Raw genomic sequence first — 8,275 nt, 5'->3', positions numbered from 1 at the left:
TGGGTACAAGAGAACGTGCCCACAGCCCCGTCCTACCTGGCCTGCCAGAAGCCCAGTGTGATGCAGAGGTCCCTGAACTGGTAAGGTTACACTGCGTTGCCTGGACTCAGTGGGTCTCACAGGTCCAACATAAATTGAAGTAAGGGATGCACATATAGAAAAGCCTTGTGGATGATTGATACCCTATCCTTAATGATTGGTTCTGTTTAATGCTCATAAATTAGAATACAGCTGACAGTCTTTCCCCAGTATGCGTAAGAAGTGACATGCAAATTTTGAAGCTTTTAACTTTTGATATTGCGTCAAATGATCTGAATAAACTCCAGATTTTTGAGGCCCAAATCCATTTGTTGCTAGTAATTCTCTGCCAAAAAATAAAGCAGAGTCATGAATGACTTAACCTTTGCTTCTTTTTGTACACATATATAAAATGTACATCTGCATCTTTCATACCCATTAGCAAATTAAGATGAGCAGTAGATAGAGTATGTGTATAGCGAGTTCAAGGTGTTTCCTTTCTGTTGTCACTGTCACAAAAGGTTTGCATAGAGGATGGATAAGATGAGCTTTTATAATAAACCTTAAGGTCATGGCACAACATGAGCTTTTGCCATCCAAAGATGCCAAAATAGCTCATCTACCTATAACAAATAGCAGAGGATGTAAATAGATGAAGGGGAAGCATTAGCTCAGTGTACAGTTTTCTCTGTTGTCGCTTCAAGACTTGGATCTAAATTTTGTGAGTCTGTGGAAAGTGTGGGCTCATTATTTAAAGGGTTGAATTAAAAATTCAAGTTTCTTAATGCTTTGAAAATAATCATTCTTTATTGCTCTGCTACACTTTTCAAGGGCAGCCTTCTGGCTTTTGTAAAGCAGAGTGGTGGCACAGGGACATAAATAATCGTCTCAGAGCATAAGTGGGTTCCTCAGAGAAGGTGGTATGGATGGGACAATGGGCTTAAGACTTGGAAGAGCAGCATGGTTTTTGCCAGTTCTCTTACTTGCAGCTTGATTTCTGGTTAATCTTTGTCTCCGCAATCCTCTGCTTTGGTATGGCTGCAGCTCTGCACACAAGCAAGAGCTTGGAGAAGGCTCCACCTCTAGAGCTACACCAAGCAGCTGTACCAAGGTGATGGCAGCAGTCTGGTGTGCCACACTCTTGAAATCTGTGCTTTTAAAACATTTTAAAAGCCAGCTTCTGTGTTCTTAGTTAGGGATTAAGGTCCCATTGTAGTAAACGTTGCCAATAAGCTTGTGTGTATAAATAATCTAGCATATAACAGTTTTTATTGACAAGATTTCAAAACCTGCTTGTGATGCTGCAGAACCAAATTATTCTTCTGTTTCTGGAACTCTCTTTTAAACATGAGTCTGAATGGGAGCCTGGCACTGGTACGCTGTGCACTGTATCTTTAAATAGATATAACTAACAAACTGATAAGAAAATGGCTTCAGCCTGGACGGTAGTCAGGTTTCCAGTTCCAGCCAGACTATAGCAACAGGGAGCGTTCAGATGGTTGCTCTTGCTCAGGCTGTGATTTCTCTGTATACCACCCCTGAGCCCAGCCTTGCGTCTTTAATAACAAACATGCAGCCAATTACACAGCTGTTGCCTTTAACAGCACACAGTGTGATGAGAAGGGTGCATTGCACCCAGGCATTGCAGCAAATTAAGGTTATTATCCCACTTGCAGTACTTCTTTGCAGGACCAGGAAACCTAGAACTTGGCAAAGACGGGCTCCGATCAGGAGGGATTTGCTTACCTTCCTTGAGCGCTGGAGGAGGGTGGAGGGGCCGGTACAGGCTGCCTTCCTTTGCTGCTTTACAACTCCAAGTGGGCGTTCAAGGGTTGGTGCTTCCCCAGCTCCTGTGGTAGGACTAAGCCCCGAATCATCAGTGTGTGGCTTTAATAAACAGGCAACACTGCACCCAGGTAACCTTTGAACCTGCGTTGCAACAGGTTCAAAGGTAAAAAAAAAAAAAAAAAAACTTATTCCTGATCAAATATAAAGAGCAATTTTGGCTGGTTAGAAATGTTAAACATACAACTCTTGCGCAACAGCTTTAGAAGAGAGCAGCACGCTGTGAAAGCGAACCCCAGCCCTGCGAAACCTGCACGCTTGGGTTTTTAATAGAACTCTCATGTACTCTGAGTGTGCATGGGGTGCTGAGTAAGTCTTGTTCCACTGAGAAAAGGTGCCTCTTAGATTGCACTTTGAGAAGCAAATATATTGTGATATTTTTCCCTACTGCTTTATGGAAGGGCCTCTCCTTAATCACATCTGACTGCTGGGGTGTGGGTTTCCTTTGCAGCTCAAGTGGTCCATAAAGTAGCACATTCCTTTATGGCAGGAGCTCCCAGTGCAGTTGGGATGTATGGGGGACTGGTTATCTTACCAAAGGTAAGATTTCTCTGTATAGGTGTGTATATATATATATAGGTGTATATCTATTTAAAGATACAGTGCACAGCGTACCAGTGCCAGGCTCCCATTCAGACTCATGTTTAAAAGAGAGTTCCAGAAACAGAAGAATAATTTGGTTCTGCAGCATCACAAGCAGGTTTTGAAATCTTGTCAGTAAAAACTGTTATATGCTAGATTATTTATACACACAAGCTTATTGGCAACGTTTACTACAATGGGGCCTTAATCCCTAACTAATCCCTACCCTAATCTTACCAAAGGTAAGATAAGGGTATTTTGCTTCTTCATCAGAGATTTCTTGTGTTGATGTGATTGATTTTTTTTTTTTGTATGTGTGTGTGTCTTCCCCCATCTATGAAATGGCAGTAACAGAGCTGCTCTGCTTAATGCTGCTTGAGAAAGACTCAGCTGTGAGGTGAGGTACGCGGGCTGGGCTGGCAGGTGGAGCTTCTTGGCATCACTTCCAAAGGCTGTGGATGTGATCTTTGGAAGAAGTTTGCTCCTCATGATCCGAGATATACCAAAGTCCTTTCAGCACTCACTCGCTACTGTCAGGCCTGGTCAAGATAACAAAGCTTTTGTTGATCCCGGCCTGGTTAGATTGGTGCTGGAATTTCACTCTTGTATGATATTTGAAGAGTAAGCCAATATTAACACTTTTCACTTACAATCTTAAGTATTCTTGATTGAGGTGGGGGAACCCACCTGTATCAGTGGACGTGAATAAAACTGGAAGCACCTGTGCCAACACTAATTATCATCCTAGAATTTCTGATTGCAATCTTCTCTAAGTTTTTAGAAAATGCCAGTTTGAGGTGGATGAAAGAAAATGAGCGGGATGGTTCCAGACTTGGTGTAAAGAGATGATACTGGTGTGCAAGTCTCTTGGCTCCGGTCTGTGGTGCATCTTGCACGTGGGAAATAAAGCAGTTAGTGTAATGCTATTATGAGGTATGCAATAGATATTAATTATAAGTAGTTCAGCAGGTCCCTGTTCAGTGTAAGTGGATATTGTCTCACCTCCTCAAAAGAGGTAGAATGACTGACACCATCTGTGGTTTTGGTTCCTAGATGCACCTTATATACAGATGTTTGAGAGAAGCACAGCAGAGTGGCTTGAGGAGGGAACAAAGCGAATTACCCAAGCTAGCTGTATGTGTAAAGCTGTACCTGCTTTTCCTTCTCCACCCTTTTTCCCTGGTACACCAAGTACCTGGCTTTTTACCTCTTTTGAACAGCAAATTAATCCAAGTTGTAGTGTTTTGTCATCTTTCATACCCATTAGCAAATTAAGATGAGCAGTAGATAGAGTATGTGTATAGTTTCTTCCCAAGGAATGAAGACCATTGATTAGTTCGCTGTTAAAAAAAACATTCTAGGAGTCCTAAGCAACTCTGAGCCATAACTCTGGGTCATCTCTGAGTTGGGTAGGTTGGGGTCTTGATCAAAAAAAGTCATGCTGAATTACTAATTGTAGGTAACCTTTTATTTCAGTCTGTTTTGAAAGCAGGTGTGAGAAAACGTGTTCACAAGCCCTGAAGACACATGGGCTTATGGTCTGCAATGCAGCCTGGTCTGTGTACATTATCCCTGTTCCTTGTTTCTGAATGAGAGATGCCGTAGTTTATGGTCTCAGTGACCAAAGCACATGACCAATGACATCAAAGAGACGAGATCAGCTGTAGAAACATCACCTATGTCCCAGTTCTGAAAAAGAGGAGCTCAAGGAAGACCCTACTTAGAATTAGCAAATGCTTTTTTTCCATAGGATTGGAAAAACCCACTTTTTAAGGTAATGAAAATGTTGACAATTTTTCTCTTCAAGACTAAATTATGAAGGAAGCATGACAAACAACATGAAGAATTCTCTGTAGGCTAGAATGGGCCCTATGAATTGGATCAAGTTAGTCATTTTTTAAATCTACGAGCAGGTTTTGGCTCAAAATGTTTATTCAAAAGTATTAATTTTTGACAGATGTCTCTGCATGCATGTAGTTTTTCAGCATGTCATAATCCAACTTTTCTTTTGCTAGTTTTTATAGATGATAGAAAGCTCAATATTTTGCCCTCTCTGTTTAGATCCATTTTCTGTGCTTATCTAAAGTATCACTAGTCACATTAACAGTTCTTTCAAATATCACACAAGCAATTTAATGCTTTGCCCTTTGCAATTCCCTTGACATTTGAATGATGAAGAATATGCACCAGAAGGGAGCAAAAGAAATTCAAAGGAGTGTTTCTTCTAGCTTTCTTACAGCTCCGCTACTGACAGCAGGATTCACAGGCGTTATTTTAGGTACCTGCCAGTGAACATGCAACTGTGGGGTATCCTTGAATGCTGATTAAAAGTGATTCTTGCTGAGGTTGTGCAACTAGTCCTAGATGTGAAGAGTGAAGCTAAAGGTCATTACTACACAAAGCTGGAGTTTAATCCCTTCTAGGTAACATACAAGAGGTCTTTTTTTATTGGTCTTGTGAAATCTACTCAAATGCAATAGGCTACTGAGTGATAAACATGAAACAAACTCTAACCCTTCAGCCTAAATAATTGCCCTGACAGTAGTAAAGTTTGGTGCCAGTATATCACAAGTCATTCTTACTGTGTTAAAGCATTTGTATAAAAGGGATGGATGTGTAGTTCAACTGTTAAGATCAACTAATGAGACCACACATGTTTGAATATTTGCAGTTGCTCTGTGGTGCCTAAGAGCGGCTGTACGCTTATTTTGTTGGCTGGTGCGGCTGCTGTATGAAATTGAAGGATCTGACTGAATTTGCTGCTTCCATGTTACCATTGACAATCTTGTATTCTCCTCACTTTATGCAGAGCTCAAGTGGTGTGTCCCACTAAGTGCCTATGGTCTTAAAACCAGACAAAAAAGTCTTAAGATAACTGTTGATGTTGAATACACACAAGTATGAACTGTCACTAGTAACTTTGCAGGACCTAAAAGCATCTGATTTACATCTTCACTTGCTGATCCTGAGCATAACAACTGACAAATAATTCTACTGATTTTTGACTGGAAATGATGTAATACTGTGGATTTACATTGGTCTATTTGGGATCAGAATTTGTCCCCAAAAGACTAGTACTTCTGAACTCTGACACAAAAAAATATTTGGCATTGATTGTTTCTGTTCCATCTGATAAGAATCAGAGATGAAAAATTAATGAAGCTGTCTCTGCGTAATCTCCAACAAAGTAAAGCCATTCCTATCTCACGAGCACTGACTGCCATAAATTGCATCTTAACTCTGGAGACCATCCAGCACACGTTCTGCCTGACTGCATGGCTGTGACAGCAAGGATCGCAGGGACAACACAAGTCTGTGGACAGATTAAATTATCAGGTGTCTTTTCCTCCTCTAAAGGTTAATGACATAATGGAGGGCGCTCAAACATGAAGTGGGCAGACACAATGGGTACAAATGAGCTTAGATCGAATTTGCAGCAACTCGTGAAGATTTCATGCTATTTAACTCCTGATGAAAATGAGAACTGCCTACCAAAGTTGAGGGTCTCCTGAAGCTCAACAGGATTTTGTTCTTGTGTCCATGCAAAGCTTGGCTTCTGCATCAGCTCCAGACTTTCAAATCCAATCCTAAAACGTGATCCAAGAACTGAAGCTTCTGATTCATTTGTTCAGTAGTTTTCGTAGTTTCACTCTGTTATTCTACCTACACATTTACCTGAACATTTTGCTGTACTTAACCTCCCCTACTGCCAGGATAAATTGTGGGCAAGAGAAGCAGACATGAGAGTTTATGAACACAAACTGTGACTATTGACTATTCAAACTGGAAGTGGGGGGGGGGGGGGGGGAAAGGAGCAAATCTTTCTTGGTGACTTTAGACTTTGGATCCACGGGCTAATAAAAGAGGAAAAAGCTAATGTTCGAAGTGAGCAATATCTGACGTGTAATATTTAGATGAGGAAAGTTTAAAGACCACTTGGATTGCTTCTAAGTGTTATCACAGCGCTGTAATTTGTTTAGGTAGTTAAACTTTTGTTGAAACAACCAAACTCCATTTATAATATAGATAGCCATGAAGATTTGATTTGTCAATGTCAATCCTGAGTAATTTAGCTGGACAAGAGAGACAGCAATGATTATTTTTTTTTAAAGATACTATGCTTTTGATGGTGGAGTAGTACATACATTGGTTTGCTAAGATGCCTGTTACAGTCCTTCATGTGTTGTGTCTTGGACCTCATCTGTTCACCTGTGCTTAACGCAAAGGGTACGCCTTGGAGTTCAGCTCTTGTTGTGATATTCTGAGGAGCGCTGATCTGATTTGGGGTCCATCTATAATTTAGAAACTCTATAATAAAGGAGCTCTTTTTTTCCTTTCAGGCTACACATAATGCCATTGATGTTGATGAGGTGCCATTGTAAACCAATACAGAGCTTGTCTGTAATGACCAGTCTTTAATGTACACTAGATCTTCTGCTTACATATTGTTATTGGAACAATGCAGAATGCTTGTAATGTTCTGAAATCTTTTCTTTCTACCTGTGCTTCAGCTCAAGCCTTGACTGACTCAGTTTTGTCCCAATTAAAGACCAGGCTGAATATAAGAAGTTCAAGATGTAGATTGTTGTCAGATAAGGTGCCTGATGCTTTTGTGATTTAATTATATAGACTTCATTAGGTGCATGGATTTAAAAGACCAAAGAATTATTCTTTCTGATGAGTACTGTCAAGATCTTTAATTTCCAAAGTAATTGTACGTATTTCTTTAGAAAATCTGTTGAAACAGACCACTGGAGCTAAATTTTAGAAGGCTTTTGAGTTCATTCTAGTGCAAGATCACAAAAAGAGACATTGCTTTAAACTGTGGATTTAGATTTTAATTAAGCCTCTCTTGCCGAAGTTGCTTATTACTGATGAAGGCAGATGAAGGTTTTGGTGCCTAATAGTAGGTTCAGAAATTTAGGGACTGTGATTGAGGTCGTTACAATAGCACATGTGGCTTTTCAGGGCTGTGCAGATAAAGAATTTTTTTACTCAATTTTGTGCCAGCTGAAGCTACTGACCTTGAAAAAAGCCATTTGCTTGACTAAAAGTACATAGGTGTATATTGCAGTTCAGGGAAATACACTGAGAAGAAAGGTAGTGATATTCAAATTCAGGCAATTAGTACTTCTTGTGGCCAAGTTATAACCCCTGGGTCATGTTTAGTAAGGGCATGGAATGAGGTGAGTAAATGACTTTGTCAACCTGATTAATCAGTGTATGATGTACGGGTGTGTAACATGCTCTAATGCACATCTATGGTATTTGCACTGCAGTCACTGCAATCGACTCACCAAAGGGATTAGCTTTGGTTTAGCTACAGCAAATATAATTGTCAAAAGGTGCTTTAGCCCATGGTAAATCCAGAAAAATCACTAAGAAGACTTGCCATGATGAGCACTTAAGCACAGACGTTTTACTTCTTTTTTTCTATTGTGTTCAGTGGGGCTTCTCCTGTGTTTTAAGCTAGCATGTTTCCTAGATTTAAGTTGCTACGGACAGAGAGGACTCTGCATAAAATACACTCCCAAGAACAGGGATTTTGCCTGGATTAGGGTGGCAGCAGAAGTACGTGCCGATGTAAGGCATAGTTGATTCTCACTTGCCTAGGGGGTGGATTAGAGGACTTGCAGCTCGTCTTGCAATGATTCTAATGGCAAAGGAATTCAAGACAATATGCACCACATGAAGTTCTACACCTTTTATGGCCTTGTGGTTTGAATTGCAATCACCTAGTTACCTTTGATTAATAATACTACTCAATCTTATGCAGCAACACACTGAGATGGACATTAATACGCTGTGGAAATTACCTCAAGACCTGTGT

Source organism: Larus michahellis, chromosome 6 (assembly GCF_964199755.1).
Source record: "Larus michahellis chromosome 6, bLarMic1.1, whole genome shotgun sequence".
Classification (NCBI taxonomy): Eukaryota; Metazoa; Chordata; class Aves; order Charadriiformes; family Laridae; genus Larus; species Larus michahellis.
This window is presented reverse-complemented; position numbering follows the sequence as displayed.